Here is a 14780-nt window from a genome sequence, read left to right as displayed (position 1 = left end):
GATTTTTTATAAATGGTGGTAATTTTTGTGACTATTTTTTTCATAATTTGAATAGTTATAATAATAGTTGAGATCATAGCATTAAAATGAACTAAAAAAGTAGCATATATTCCGAAGTAATACAACAAATATGTAATACACTGAAAATCAATAAAAATATATGTCTGGACAAGACTAGATTACCGTAAAACCTTCAGTACTCTATTGAATCTATAATTAGAAACGATTAATTACAAATATTAAAAAGGGTGGTGGGATAGTGAAAGATGCCAGTGAATGATGAACTTACGCCTCGAGTGTTCGTAAGATGAAAGGAGGTCCTAACAAAAAAAGCTTATTTTTCGTAAGATATTGATGCTTTCAATATTTTTCCTAGCATCATTTTTTACTATTTTATACGGTAAAGGTACACCAACAAAAAATCACCCAGCTCTACCATTAATAACTATCTCTTTTAACATTATAATAAATGTCTCTTGAATAAAATTAGTATTTTGATATTTTCGTCTAGAAATACTTAAATTTGACCTAAAGATGACGCTGATAAGTGACAATCTTTATATACCAAGGCCTCTTGAAATAGTCGGTTTGCAAAATCTTTTCAAAAACACGTTATTATTAAAAACTATAATGGTATAAGTATAAAAATCTTTTCGGTTCAAAAAATTAAATATAAATAATATATATCATTATATATCATTTAAATAAAAAATATGTGCTGAAGATCAATTCAGCTTCTTATATTAATTATATTAATTGATTAGCAAGGCCAAAACTTTATTACACACATAGTAGGGAACTAAGCATTTGATTATTAGTCTAAATTTTGCAAATGTATGATACTTCTAAGTTTATATTTACCTTAGCCATACGGAAGAAGAATGCATCAATATAATCTGAGCGCGAAAATAACGATAAGACAAGAAAAAAGTTGTCTTTTGATAAAATATTACAAAAATTTTATTTGATTTTTAATATCAGAAATATGCTTTTCAATAATGTTTATCTTAATAATGTATTCAATTATTAATTATATTTTATAAGACACTACTTATATATCATTTTAATATATATATATATATATATATATATATATATATATATATATATATATATATATATATATATATATATATATACTAGAGACCCGCCCCGGCTTCGCACTACAGAAAAAATATGAATGTTGTATATAAAAACATAGCGGCCCGCTCCGACTTTGCACGGGCATAAAATATATATGCCTATGTCACTCAATGAAAACATGATTAAAATCGATCCAGTATTTTTGGTTCATTCATTACTGCCCTTGGGCTGCACGCATTAAATTTGGAGTAAAACAATTCCTCTTCCCCTATACTTACTATGAAGATTTCCTGCTATCTTTGGAATATCTAAATTCATACAATTTTTATTACATTACACATTTTTAAACGCAACTTTTAAATTTGTAATATCTCCGAAAATATTTGTTTAATTTACATGCTGTAAGGAACCATATTGATTTATATTAATTGCACACTGTATTTAAGGTACTTAATTCGATAAGGATTAATGCCGTATTGCTTAAAATAGCTTCGTAAATAAGCCATTTTCTCACGTAAAAAGTAAACAATAAAAATGGTTAATGTGGGTTATCCCTAAAAGATAAACATATACCATCGCGGACTTTTTTCTAGACCTTTTTATGGTGTACAATACTGTAGTACATTAATTTGATCTAACTCGTAGGGTTAGGCAGCGTTTTTGCTAATTGCTAAATAAGCCTAAAAAATAGGTTAATTTACGACATCACGTTAGAAACCTCTAAAATTAGCAATGTTGCCTTAGTATATTATGCATGTATTATACATATAAACCTTCCTCTTGAATCACTCTATCTATTGAAAAAAACCGCATCAAAATCCGTTGCGTAGTTTTAAAGATTTAAGCGCACATAGGGATATAGAGACAGAAAAGGCAACTTTGTTTTATACTATGTAGTGATAAACAAAAAACTGGGGTAAAAAACACCCCAGAAGACATCTGGTCTTATCCATCCTTACTAACGTGACTGAAATGATTCGCCTTGTCGTACTTCGCACTCCTGCCTCATAAATAATTGCATCTATAAAATCAGAAGACCTGAAGTCGCTAATGTTAAATGTTAAAAGGCAATAATTTATACCAACAACAAAACCGAAAATAAATTCAAATACAAACATCCCCAAAACTTTAATATCGTCGATTAACATTTCCCAAGATGGAAATATTCCTTTTTCTTCGCATCCGCAATAATCTGAAAGGCCGATTTGTAAGACAAAGTTAAATTGCTGAAGGGCGTGAGATAGAACCGTTGTTAATACGGCTTCTATTAGATCAGACCTTATGATAAATTAGTTATTCGTTCGTCATTGAACAATTTTGTATAGGAAATTCGCCAAGGGATTGTTCCTTGAACTGAATCGATCAGGGCTTAGATATCGGGGTAAACAACATCTTCGCCGTTCAAGGGAATGTAATTATAGTTTAAGGTGTTCTTTTCTTCTTCGTACATCGTATCTGGTGTTTCTCTTAGATTGGGCGTATCATTAGGAAATACGGCCGAAGGAGGCATGGCTGTCAAGACGCGAAACAAGACTAATTGTTCAGAAATTTGGCTGATCATTATCTATTTATTAACGTAGACATTCTCAACAGCATTACTTAAATTGAGAAACAGAGAGACGAAACAATATCAAGTACAAACGACTGAACAACGAAGAAATAAGAATGGAAGTAAAACCTTCGACGACAAACTATACGATTTAGAAGAGGCAAAGAAGAAAATATGGACACAATTATGAGAAAAGATGAAGATAAAGAGTAATGAAAATTAAAAACTTTTTTAGAAAGTTTTAAAAACTCCCTGAAGAATAAATCATATAACTATATAATAATTAAAATAATAAATAATTGAATAATGAAGGAATATTTTCAGGAATTATTTTGTCGCAGAAAGCATCATAAAACCTATTTATTTTATTTACGACAAATTCACAGCGCTTGAAGTATAAATATCAGAGAAATACTTCAGAAAAGAGTAAAAACCCTGGCGAAATCAAAATATAATAGGTTTAAAATAATAAATAAAAATATAATATTTGAAACAAAAAAACTCGCAATCAAATCTAATTAATTATTGCAGCCTTATTAAAAATTTGTTCGTATAATTTCTAGATGTTTACTTATAACACAAAACCAAAAAATAGATAATTACTTACTATGCTTTCTAAACATTATTCGCTATAACGAAACTTAAGATCTAAATTCTAGCAAAAAATGTAATTTAAGTTTTGTTGATAATTCCAAATTTATACGAATGAAATGGTACAAAAAAACATGGCTTCGATATTGTATACGGGCCGTTTCTATTTAAAAAGTCCAACAGTTCGTTTCGCTGCAACTGAACTTCAATTAACAAAAACCTAAACTTGATAAAACAAAAAAGTGACACCCCGTGGGAGTCAACGTCCTACAGGAACCGTAGCCCAAAGACGACAGGAGATCTTGAAGGAAGTTTTGGCGGAGTTTTACCAGATAATTGTTCAAACTTGGATGTATTTCCGAAACTGTCTGGATATGGCACATCGTCAAAATTTTCAATTGATCAGATAAACGCTTTAAATGCGATAATTATAAACCAAACAAAAATTGTACTTTTATCGTTTTAGTACAAAAATATGGTTTTATAGTTACTGTTGTACTTTTAAGTAATTCATGTCGCCAAGACAAAAAATTACGTTCTTACATTTAGTGTCATTTAAAAGACAGATGTAGGTAGTTTTTTTGTTACATGACGGAGTTAAGGTTGCTACTTTTCTTCTCCATTTACAACTTACTCCTATAACTTATGTTTTTAAATTAGATTTTTGCCAGTATCTCTGGTTTTAGATTTTAATTAACTAAATATTTACTTTATTATTTAACTTTTTTATATTTAGCTAATAACCTAGCGTAGTAGTCTATGTCATTGCTAAATATTGTATTAGAATTTTATGGATCCAATAATATTAACAAATTAAAGTAAAATAATGTATGAGGTGTCGTAGTCTGATTTCTAATGTTTCAAGTAAAGTTGAATTAAATTTGTTTAGTTCGTCTGCTTCCTACCTTCTAATCTTTTCAGAGCATTCAATGAGTATTAATATTGCAAAATTGATAATCTAATAAATATTTAATCTAATGTATAATCCAACCCTGTACCTCCAGAGTTTTAACATTCATACTTATTATTGCACATCGTAAGAGCCAAAATAATAATTTTTCTCAGCTAAATATATTTGGAAGAATTAATTCTCAACATTATTCTAACTAATTAAAAAACTTTTATTAATTATAAAGCAATTTTAACCGAACACCAGTCACATTTAACACGTAAAATAATCTAGCCTCATCCATAACATTATCGAATGAAACTTTTATTGAACCAAGAAATCACTTTAATTAAAACCGAGTTATACATTGAATATAGACGAGATAGCTAATGCCAGACAGTGAAAAATATGTATTTCAGAAATGGATTTTACAGAGCCACGAAAAGAACTTCGAAACTCAAATATCATTTTGTATGCATGAAAAAACTTTATAGTCAATAAAAGGGTCAAAATTCTCAGGTAGAATTCAAAGTTCACGAGGTCAGATAACACGTAATTTCATTGATAACATTGTTACTCAATCAATAAATGTAATAAAGTATTAACTGCGTTAGAATATTAACTCCAATATTGTATTATTTTGAGAGAAAAGAATCTGCAGGTTAATTTTCCGTATTTCTTTATTTATAGGAAAAATAAATGGTTTTAAAACAGTTGATGTCATAGCTACACAAAACATACTAACGTTCATAACCACATAAGTAATAACAACTTTTAGTATATTGGGATTATGGGTTATTGGGTTAGGTTGAATAAAATTATAAGTACTTAATAAATATACAATAAATTAAAGGAATTATTATTTCAAAAACAAGCTAGAACAATTGCAGTGGTACACATAACTTACTTATCATATACAATATATTTACTTATAAAGTTTTTTACGTATTGATTTTGTTTTAGCATCGTACAATAGAGAAAATAAAATTGCTTGATTTCTTTATCTGCAGAATACTTATCACACATAAAAACTAACTTTATTATTTTATTTACTGCACGTAAAAATAAATATATTCAATAAAATAGTCGCCATTACCGTTATCAGAAGAAGGAAACAATAATGTTTATTTTTAGTAAAGATATATTATGCAATAAAATCAGGAAAAATAAAATTATAGTGATGATATAAAAAAGGGACATCTTTTTACAATCTCAATATAAAGTATTTTTATTTGCTCCATATTGGTGGTAACAAAACTACCGATGTCCGGCTTGGTTAGCGCAGTGGTAAAGGCGACAAGACTCCAAGGTCCACCTACTGTTGCGATAATCGCGTTTTCGAATCCTGCTGGAGCATGGCCGCAAATATGTAAATATGTAAGAGTTGAAAATCCAACAAGGAAAATGATCCCAGTCACGCCAGTAACCAGGCCGAATAAGACCGGATATCTTCTGAGATTATCTTGTAAGTTGGTCACTCGCCAGGTTCGGAGCCCGCGTTAAACTGTATGTCCAGACCAGAAAAACCCTCGTTGTTAAAAGGAGACTTTAAAAATAAAAAATGAACTACCGATAATAAATCAATTCAAACTCTTATTCATGGATATATTCGTTTCATAGATCTTCGAGCTAAAATCCTGACAAAAGAAATTACTCCAAATACTTCAATGTCTTAATTACTGAGAAATTGACGTAAACTGGTAGAAAATACCAACCATTAAAAAGAATAAGATAATTAAAGGTTCATATATAAAACATTGAATTATTTAGTTTTTTTCTTTGGGTAATTACAATTATAAGCACGAACATGAACAACTGCATATCTAAATAAGCCAAATCCACATAAAATTATTATTTTCATTTTTTTACAAGTGTATTCAAAAATGTAATGTAAAGTTCGTTCCAGCCAGCAAAAGAAACTCGGATTTATTTTTGTCTCTCGAACAAAATACCTTCGGGTTTTTCCATTTCGATTCACCAAAATCATTTGTGACCTCCTCCAAGACTGCTACAAATTGCAGGTTCTTCCATGCATACGAAATAATATTTGACTTTCAAGTTTCCCTCGGCCTGGAAAGTATCCCCGAATGTCTGGAGCAAATATTTTCTCTTTTATAAATTGTTTTTACGCAAAATAACGTTCGCCTTTAATTACTGTGTTTTTCTTAGCGGATTTGTTTTCGGAACTTTTGATTAATTCGTGATATAAAAAGTGCAGAAATAATCTTTCCCTATTAATTAAAATCAGGATCTATTGTTTTAAGAGTAATCGTCTGTCCTGGAAATTCTGAGTTCTGGAACGAAGCTCCATTATTTTTATCTCAGTATGCATTGTATATTGTATGTATATATATATATATATATATATATATATATATGTATATATATATATATATATATATATATATGTATAATAACTTTCTTAACATAGCAGTTCAACAGTTCTCTTTAGATTACATTCTTGATGAGTAAGCAATTGCAGACACATTTTTTGATGAATTTATCAAATTAGTATGAAAATCCAAATTAGAATGAAAGACCCGTTGGTAAAGGTTCAACACTAGATGCAGTTCGAAAATCTCTCTAAATCGAAACCCAAAGATTCCATCAAGATTCCATCATAATAGGCCCTGCCAACAAAAAAGATTCGAAATATGAAAATTACAAAAGGATCCAAAGAAACCAATAAGATCGGAGTTTAAATTTGAAAGAAACTATAGCAAATAATGGTCTAAATATTCCAATTTAGATATAAGTTTGGCGTTTGATCCCAATCAAGTATTTGTGAAAATGAAATGCCTGAATATGACTGCGAATATGACATGTATATACCAAACTATAAATCATATAAATATTTTTAACAAATAATTTTAACCGATTTCAAAAAACAAATAACGAACTCACTAAAAGGTAAAAAATAATCAAACTCGAATTTTTAACACAAATAAAACGTTTTAAAATAAAATATGTACATTATATTATATCGTTGTACCCGTATTTTATATTCTACTATATACAAATAATTTAGATTAATATCTACCCAAAACCTATTTATCTATTTACATTATTATTTTAACTACTTCCGACTGAGCAATTTGAAGTCGGGTTGAGAGTTTCCCTCGAACCCCTTCATCCAACATCAGACTCTGGCTTGGTTCCAAGGGAAGTGCCACCTTGAAAGTGCGCTCTTTTGAATAAAAAAAGAATTTTGAAAATCGGTCCATAATTGACGAAGAAGTCGATAATTTTAATATATATTAAAATATTGTACTGTGTATTTTGATGATAATTTATTTATATATGTATTTATAATTTTTTTATATATATTTTAAAGTCTCCTTTTACCAACTATGGGTTTATCTGGACTGGGCCTAAAGTTTAACGACGGTCCTCAGCATTAAGCATTACCGACTGGCGAGTGACCAACTTTAGAAATCATCCCAGAAAACATCCGGTCTTACCCAGCCTGGTTACTGGCGTGACTGGGATCATTTTCCTTGTCGGATTTTACACTCTTGCCTAGGACAATCACTAATATTAAACAATCACAAACATAAATTTACTACCATGCCCCAGCAGGATTCGAACCCGCGGCTATCGCAAGAGTAGGAAGACCGTCCCATCGCCTTTACCGCTGCGCCACCAAACCTGCTTATATATTTATTAATATTGCTTTTGTAAGCCATACGAAAGTAAAATAATGTAAAAAATAAATACTAAATATTATACTATATACAATAAATGTCAGTATTGTATAGAAACTATACTTGATTGCTATTAAAGATTTTTTACTTGATGAGATTATTGTAGTATTTTTTTCCATTTTCTTTTTGATCAAGAAGGTTTAAAACGTAATACTCAGATTTAAATAGATTTTTCATAATATTTAACATAGATAATAATTATATTAAATCAACTATGGTTTTAAAAAATAAAAAATGCGAAAATATCAACGACTCATTCTACAATAGACATAAATATTATATTGACTTTTATGAATGTTTATTTTTACTCATTGATCGTTTCGACCATATTTTAGGAAGAACAATATAAATATTTTCCAAATTTGAACATATATTTTTAAACAAGCAGTCCCCATTATAAAAATGTCAAAGCCTCGTATTTTATTTTCTTTTGTTTTTTTGTACAATTTTACAACGAAATTTTATTTGCATCAAAGTAGCAAATAATATCAGATTGTAAAATTGAAATCCCTTTTATTGGTTTATTTTCTAACTTCCTCCACATCAAAATCGAGTACCATTTTTATTTCTAAATATATGTGTATTATACAGAAATCCAAAATAGGAATTATATATATATACATCATCACTTTGGTATAAATTTTAGCTGACTAATGCTTTTAATACTGAAGTACTTTAATTCTTGACTAGTCAGTTGTGGGGAGCTAGACCCACTTTATTATAGACGACACATATGAATGAATAAATAAACACGTCTGATAGCAACTTGATTAATGTTTTAATTACTATTACATGATGATGTAACATCCAGTGAATGAACTTTCATGTTCACAATAAAAATATCTAAATTAATATTAGGTTAATATAAATTAATTGTAAGAATTGAACTTTCTATCGTTACCAACCTTATTTTCGAAAAGGTACTTGGAAAATTTTAAGAACACATTAAAATATGTTCGACAAGAAAGTAATGAAAGTTATTTTTAATATCGACCACCTCATTTTTCGCGTTCTTTTGGTTTTATTAGTATTATGATAAGTTTCTTTTTAAATATTAATACCGTAATATAGAATTTTATAACTAAAATGTTTGAGTTTAAATAAACGCGAATTGTTTGATTAGAGATAAATTTCCTTTAGTCCCTTTTCGGCCCCAATATCCATGAAGAAAAGGGATATAAACTGCCTTTTCACCAGAAGAGAAGCAGAATGTAATTGGAAAAGTTGATATATTTATTCAACGATTTCTGCTAATTTATTTTTATCATTTAATTAAGCTCAAAACTCATATACACTCGCTTAAATTTAATATATATTTTTTAGACTTTTTCTGCAATTTCTCAATATCTTCGGCTGCTTTATTTATGTTATATATTTTTAAATATAATTAAAAATTCAATTTAAATGTTTGTCTTATATATGGTGGATTTATTACAATAGTGTTAAGTTGTTTCGAAAATTTGGTAGTGTACGAAATTCTTATGATGCAGAGGTTCTATTTGTGTCCAGTTTTCTCTAAATTGAAAACTATAGTTTTGTTATCGGTACCTACACATAATAAAGTATGTTTAATAAAAGAATTGAATCGGATTCAAAAAATGAAAAAGGAACTCACTGAAAGATAAACGATAATCAAACTTAGATTCTAACAAAAAAAAAACGTTTTAAAATAAAATATGTGCATAATAATCGTTGTAACAAAAACCTTATTTCATCTATCTACTACACATATTTTATATTCTACTATATACACACAATTTAGCTTAATACCTACCTAAATCTTACGTTTATATATTTACAATTTTATTTTAACTACAACCAACTGATTTTGTAGTCGGTACGAGCAACAAATTAGATTTGTTTTGTTCGTAATTTAGTTTAATGTATATGTCACAAAATTACATAATTATTTTTGTATGTATAAATGCAGCAACATGAAATTCCTAAGTTACTGGTAATTGACGCCATCTATCCGTAAAAAGACTATTTTTGAAGACCTTATATATCATACTTGGGTAAAAGCGTCATTATTAGTCACCGATATAAACATTTTATCTAATAAAAGCTAACGCACATTCCATTACTGGAAATATCTAATACTATATAAATGCACATATCCCTAACTTATGAAGCCATAAATTAAGATGTCGCAATATCTGTATTTATTGAAATATTTCTACCAAACATCTCGAAAATACCACACAGACGAACTGTTCAATTCTTAAATATACCTGTTCGGAATATATAATATGTCAGATTCCTAGATTCTTTATTATTAAAAGTAATATTAAATTCCCATGAAGGACGTCTTTTATCTGCATGATTGATATATTTGTACAAAAAAAAACGTTATAAAATGGAAAACATGGAGCAATAGAGAAAATAAAAATAAGAGATATTGCCGGTAATATATTGTTTTTCCAATGAAAATGATAAAACTTTGACATTCAAGTGCTATTATCTAGACTATTTATGGGATTTTTTTTAAACGTATATAGTATCTTTAATATTGCGATGTTATTTGTCATTTTGCGTACTGTTGCTTGTAATTCTAAAAATAAAAAAAGTATTTAATCTCGAATTGATTAAGTAAAATAGAAGACTAGTTCCAGATATATTTTTTTATGTTAATCCAAAGAGGCTACATCTGGATAATAAGAAATCAATACTTTGTTTTTTCACGAAAAACGGTAACGTAATTCGTAACCCATAGGATGCAATAAATTTGCATTTTTATTGTAATTGTCATTAACAAACATTCGACTAATATATCGTCATAATACTCTGATTGTTTTTTGGTGACTGTCATATTTATCCTTAAGGAATATGATGTGTAAATACCCAAATAATATCTTTGAATGCCTCTTATGTAATACAAGTAGAGTATATAGACAGAAGAACGAAAAAAGTTTGTTGAAACATATTTTAGTCACAGTCCAAGGTTTTATTAAAATATGAGGTTTATAACATGGTAATGTCAGTGGGCCAATGCTCTAGTTGCGCTTTTGTTACTAATATTCATAAAAAAAATGGAGCATAAAAAAAATAGCAACATTTGCTTAAAATTATTTCATTAAAACAGCTGTATGTCATATTAAAATTGGACGAATAGTGGTCTGGAGATAGAAGCTTGGGTTCTAACCCTGCAAGGGTATGATCATAAATTTATGTTTGTGATTGTTTAACATTTCTGATTGTCCTTAAGCAAGACTGCGAAATCCGACAAGTAAAATGATCTCAATCACGCCGGTAACCAGGCTGGTTAATACCAGATGTCTTCTGAGATGAGTCGGAGGACCGGGTTTCAGAGCCCACGTTAAACTGTTGGTCCAATCCAGATAAACTAATAATAGTAATAACCATAAAATATTCCCCCGAAAATTGGTACTTTGCAAATACAGATAACCGAGGATTTTCAGCTGTGTTTTATAACGAAAAACTCTATAATATTTTATTATATTTGATGGAAGTTAAAGAAACTGTGATATTCGATCATATGTTATATACCATGATACATTATAAACAGGAAAAACACTTAACTATAATGTTAATTATTACAAATATCATTGCTGTTGGTCGATATTTTTAAATTTAAATTAATTGGTTGATGACGGAAATATTACTCGGTATAAACAGTTTTAAAATAAACTTTTCTTCCGGTAGCATCGATTTTATACCGTTTGATCGCGTACGTTCTAAACTGAACATAACGTAGACTTTACAAACAATTAGGTAATAATTAATAAATATCATTGATCCACGTCCGCGTTTCAGAAACAATTAACGTTACGTGTTGATAATAATTTAAGTTAACGTAAATAAATTTAATACAAATATTTTTCGCGCGGTGTCAATTCCAATTTTCGTTTATCGATAACCTTGTACAGATTATATGAAAAAATAGCAATAATTTTTATTTAATAGCATTTTTCTTGTTAACAACAGTTGAATTCGACAGTAATAATATTAAATATATCCGGAAAATCCATTTTACAATTCTTATATATTAGTCAGAAGGAAAAATACTGTAATAGTAAACAGTATCTGAAAAATACCTCTCTTGTTAAATATTAAAATTTTAGCAAAATATTAGAAAGCTTTTATTACGATTAATCAATCTTCTATGGTAATCAACTAATATAAAAATAATTATATCATATTAATTTTGATGCAAATATTAAAAACTAAAATATGTCAATATATTATGACTCAAAATAATTAACTTCGTCTTACCCACTGTGCCAATCAAGCAGGCAAAATAATTAGAAATCTAGTCATAATAATCGAATGAAAAACAATTAGGCTTGTTTAAAGTTTGTAGAAAATTAAAAACATCTGATATAAATATACTGAAAAAAACCAAATGTTGATTTGGTTCATAAGAATAGTGCTTTGATTCCATTCCATATAAAAATTCAACGGATGCAATTCCACAACCACCCACTTGACTGTTTTAGCTCCGTCTGACTTCTGGCTACTTCCTAAACTAAAAAAAACACACTCTGATGACTTCTATTTCAAGCGAAAACGAGCTCAAAATCTATTTTGATTATCCAAAAGGGATTACGTTGAAAAGATACATTGCATATTATTCAAAATTAAAAGTAAATAAATCCTTATATCATATTTTAAAACCTCAATATAATAAAATTGATACGGTTCAAGTACTGTTAATATAAATATAAATTAGATTTATATAACATAACATAGATTTATAATTCCAAAATCCACTTTAATCATCACATCATAAAAAATACCCATTATTTGAAACCATAATTATGTTCATCTAACATAAAATGTCACAAAACTTAGAATAAACTGAATTATGTCTGTCTTGTGATGTATGTGAATATCTTGTTAAATCTTAAAATAATTAAAAATGTTACATAATTGTTGATACAACCTGAATAATGTAAACTAAGTAATTAATATAGGTGGAAAAATATAGCATACATTTTGTCTGTTAACGGTTCAGAATCCCTTCGCTGAGTGTGTTTACATTACTCTACCTAAATCAAAGAATGTCGGTAAAAAATTGATACGGACGAATAGGATTTTATACAGCAATTTTTTGCCAACGGCAGTGCTGTTTACTATAATATAAACATTTTTTTAAAACCGGACTTGTAGACTCGTGCAAATTTAAAACAATTATAGTAGATAAATATCGGGTTAGCGAAAATTTTGACTGCCTTTTTGACGAAAACGGAGACGGATATTACATGAAGGAGGAATTTTTAGGCTTACATTTTTGTGTAATATTCCATATAAATAAATAAATTCCAATAATACGAAATACGCTCAAATCAAGAAACCAGGAATTGCCATCAGATCGGTGATATAAAATATATAAACAAATATTTTATGCTCCGGGCGAAAATTATTCGTCATTTCGTTTACAATATGAAAGAAAGATCATTATATATTTATATTTGGTGCTCTAAAGTTGCTACGATTCTGAATAATCTTATGGTATTTTTCTTATAATGTTCAATGGTGTAGTCATTTAAACTTATCAAGATTTTATTGGTTATTGCAGCCTAATGGAAATTAGATTTAATTGAATGCAATTTAAAAAAATGTTAATGAAAGCTCTTGAGATAGTTTACATATATTTTAATATAAGGATATATATTACTATAATTAGTATTACATATAAAATATATTTCTAACAGGACAACTTTTAGTAGTTTAACATATGATTATTAAATAATTTCCATTATTCTTTTTTATAAAAAACTTGATTAATTAATTGTTGTCGAATTTGAATCACTAGACGCTTAACATTAATTAACGTATGTCGATGAAAAATACATCGATCACATCTTTAAATCACAATTTTAAAGTTAAGAAACGCCATTTTCACGGCCTCGTGCGCTTAGACTTTGAATGAATATGGGGGACTTACATAGATTAAGATCGACTGGACATTTCCGTTGATTTCACCATCGCCGGCATACGACAGTTAGAGGGAACGGAACTCGGAAGTGGGAAACGCGTAGCGATAGTCACAAAGGACAAATTAGATCCCGTGCCAGACCCACCGGAGTTCTGGCAGCCACTGAGGATTGTTTGGTGATTCTTCGGCGGTCGTGGTGGATTGTGCGCGCAGAAGTCGCGTGCCGACAAAGGATGGAAATTCGAGAAACACGCTCGTAGCGTCGGAGGCGCCGACGGCACGTTAAGGGAAGTCCGGACACGGGCAACAGGTCCGTTCGCGTACCGTAATCTTTTAGGCCTTGACTGAGCGCATCAAGTGCGTAACACGGAGGATCTTTCGCGTTATGAATGAGTTCATTATAAGGACTCCGTATACTCATTGCAAAAATGTGTTGCAAATAAAATGATATTTATATTTAAAAGATTTTTTGATTATAATCAGAAAATTAACACGGATATTTAACCTTATAGGTCACTTTGGGCAAATGTTCCGCAACGTCCTATATCTATTCCCTATTCAAAAAAACAGTGAACTCACGTCATCTGAATTGACGACATGAAAACGTCGCAATGTTACTGCATCAACTATGTGTCTTACTTCATTTTGGCTTTGACATAAAACGAAATTCTAATCTAAATAAAGTAATTAAATAAAAATAATGTTATCAAATATAATTTATTTTAACATTGTAGTACATCAAATACATTTATTATCGAAGAACTTAAAACTACAATTAATTATACAGTTACAACACTTTGTAGGTTGGGGTTATGTTTTAATATATTTACAATGAACTCTTTTCCATATCACCTATGAGTTAGAGCCCTAGTCGTGTTTTTTTTATGTAGTGGTACCCCCTGGAGGGCTAATCCACCTAATTAACAATTGTATATCCAAATAATGTATATTACTTTTAACTGAGGACATATTTTCCTGTTACGCTTAGTTCTTGTTTCCTTGGGTACAGTATTTCCTTATAGAATAATTTTGATATCGCTGTATTTTTCCTTAATTTATTCTGTT

At 29.1% G+C, this 14780-nt stretch overlaps 1 protein-coding gene across 1 annotated transcript in view; it reads right to left on the bottom strand.

Annotated features, from left to right (window-relative positions):
* Positions 1–13839, bottom strand: part of LOC143198879 (putative G-protein coupled receptor B0563.6) — a 244349-nt gene extending 230510 nt beyond the window's left edge. Inside the window, exon 1 of the mRNA XM_076408484.1 lies at positions 13725–13839. The gene's annotated coding sequence lies outside the window, so the exon portion shown is untranslated. The remainder of the gene's footprint in view (positions 1–13724) is intronic.
* Positions 13840–14780: the final 941 nt, after the last annotated feature.

This window comes from Rhynchophorus ferrugineus, unplaced genomic scaffold, assembly GCF_030347505.1.
Source record: "Rhynchophorus ferrugineus isolate W39M unplaced genomic scaffold, kcgeb_rfMv2 rfM6, whole genome shotgun sequence".
Lineage (NCBI taxonomy): Eukaryota > Metazoa > Arthropoda > Insecta > Coleoptera > Curculionidae > Rhynchophorus > Rhynchophorus ferrugineus.
Note: the sequence above shows the minus strand (reverse complement) of the source record. Positions and strands in the feature narration are given on the sequence as shown.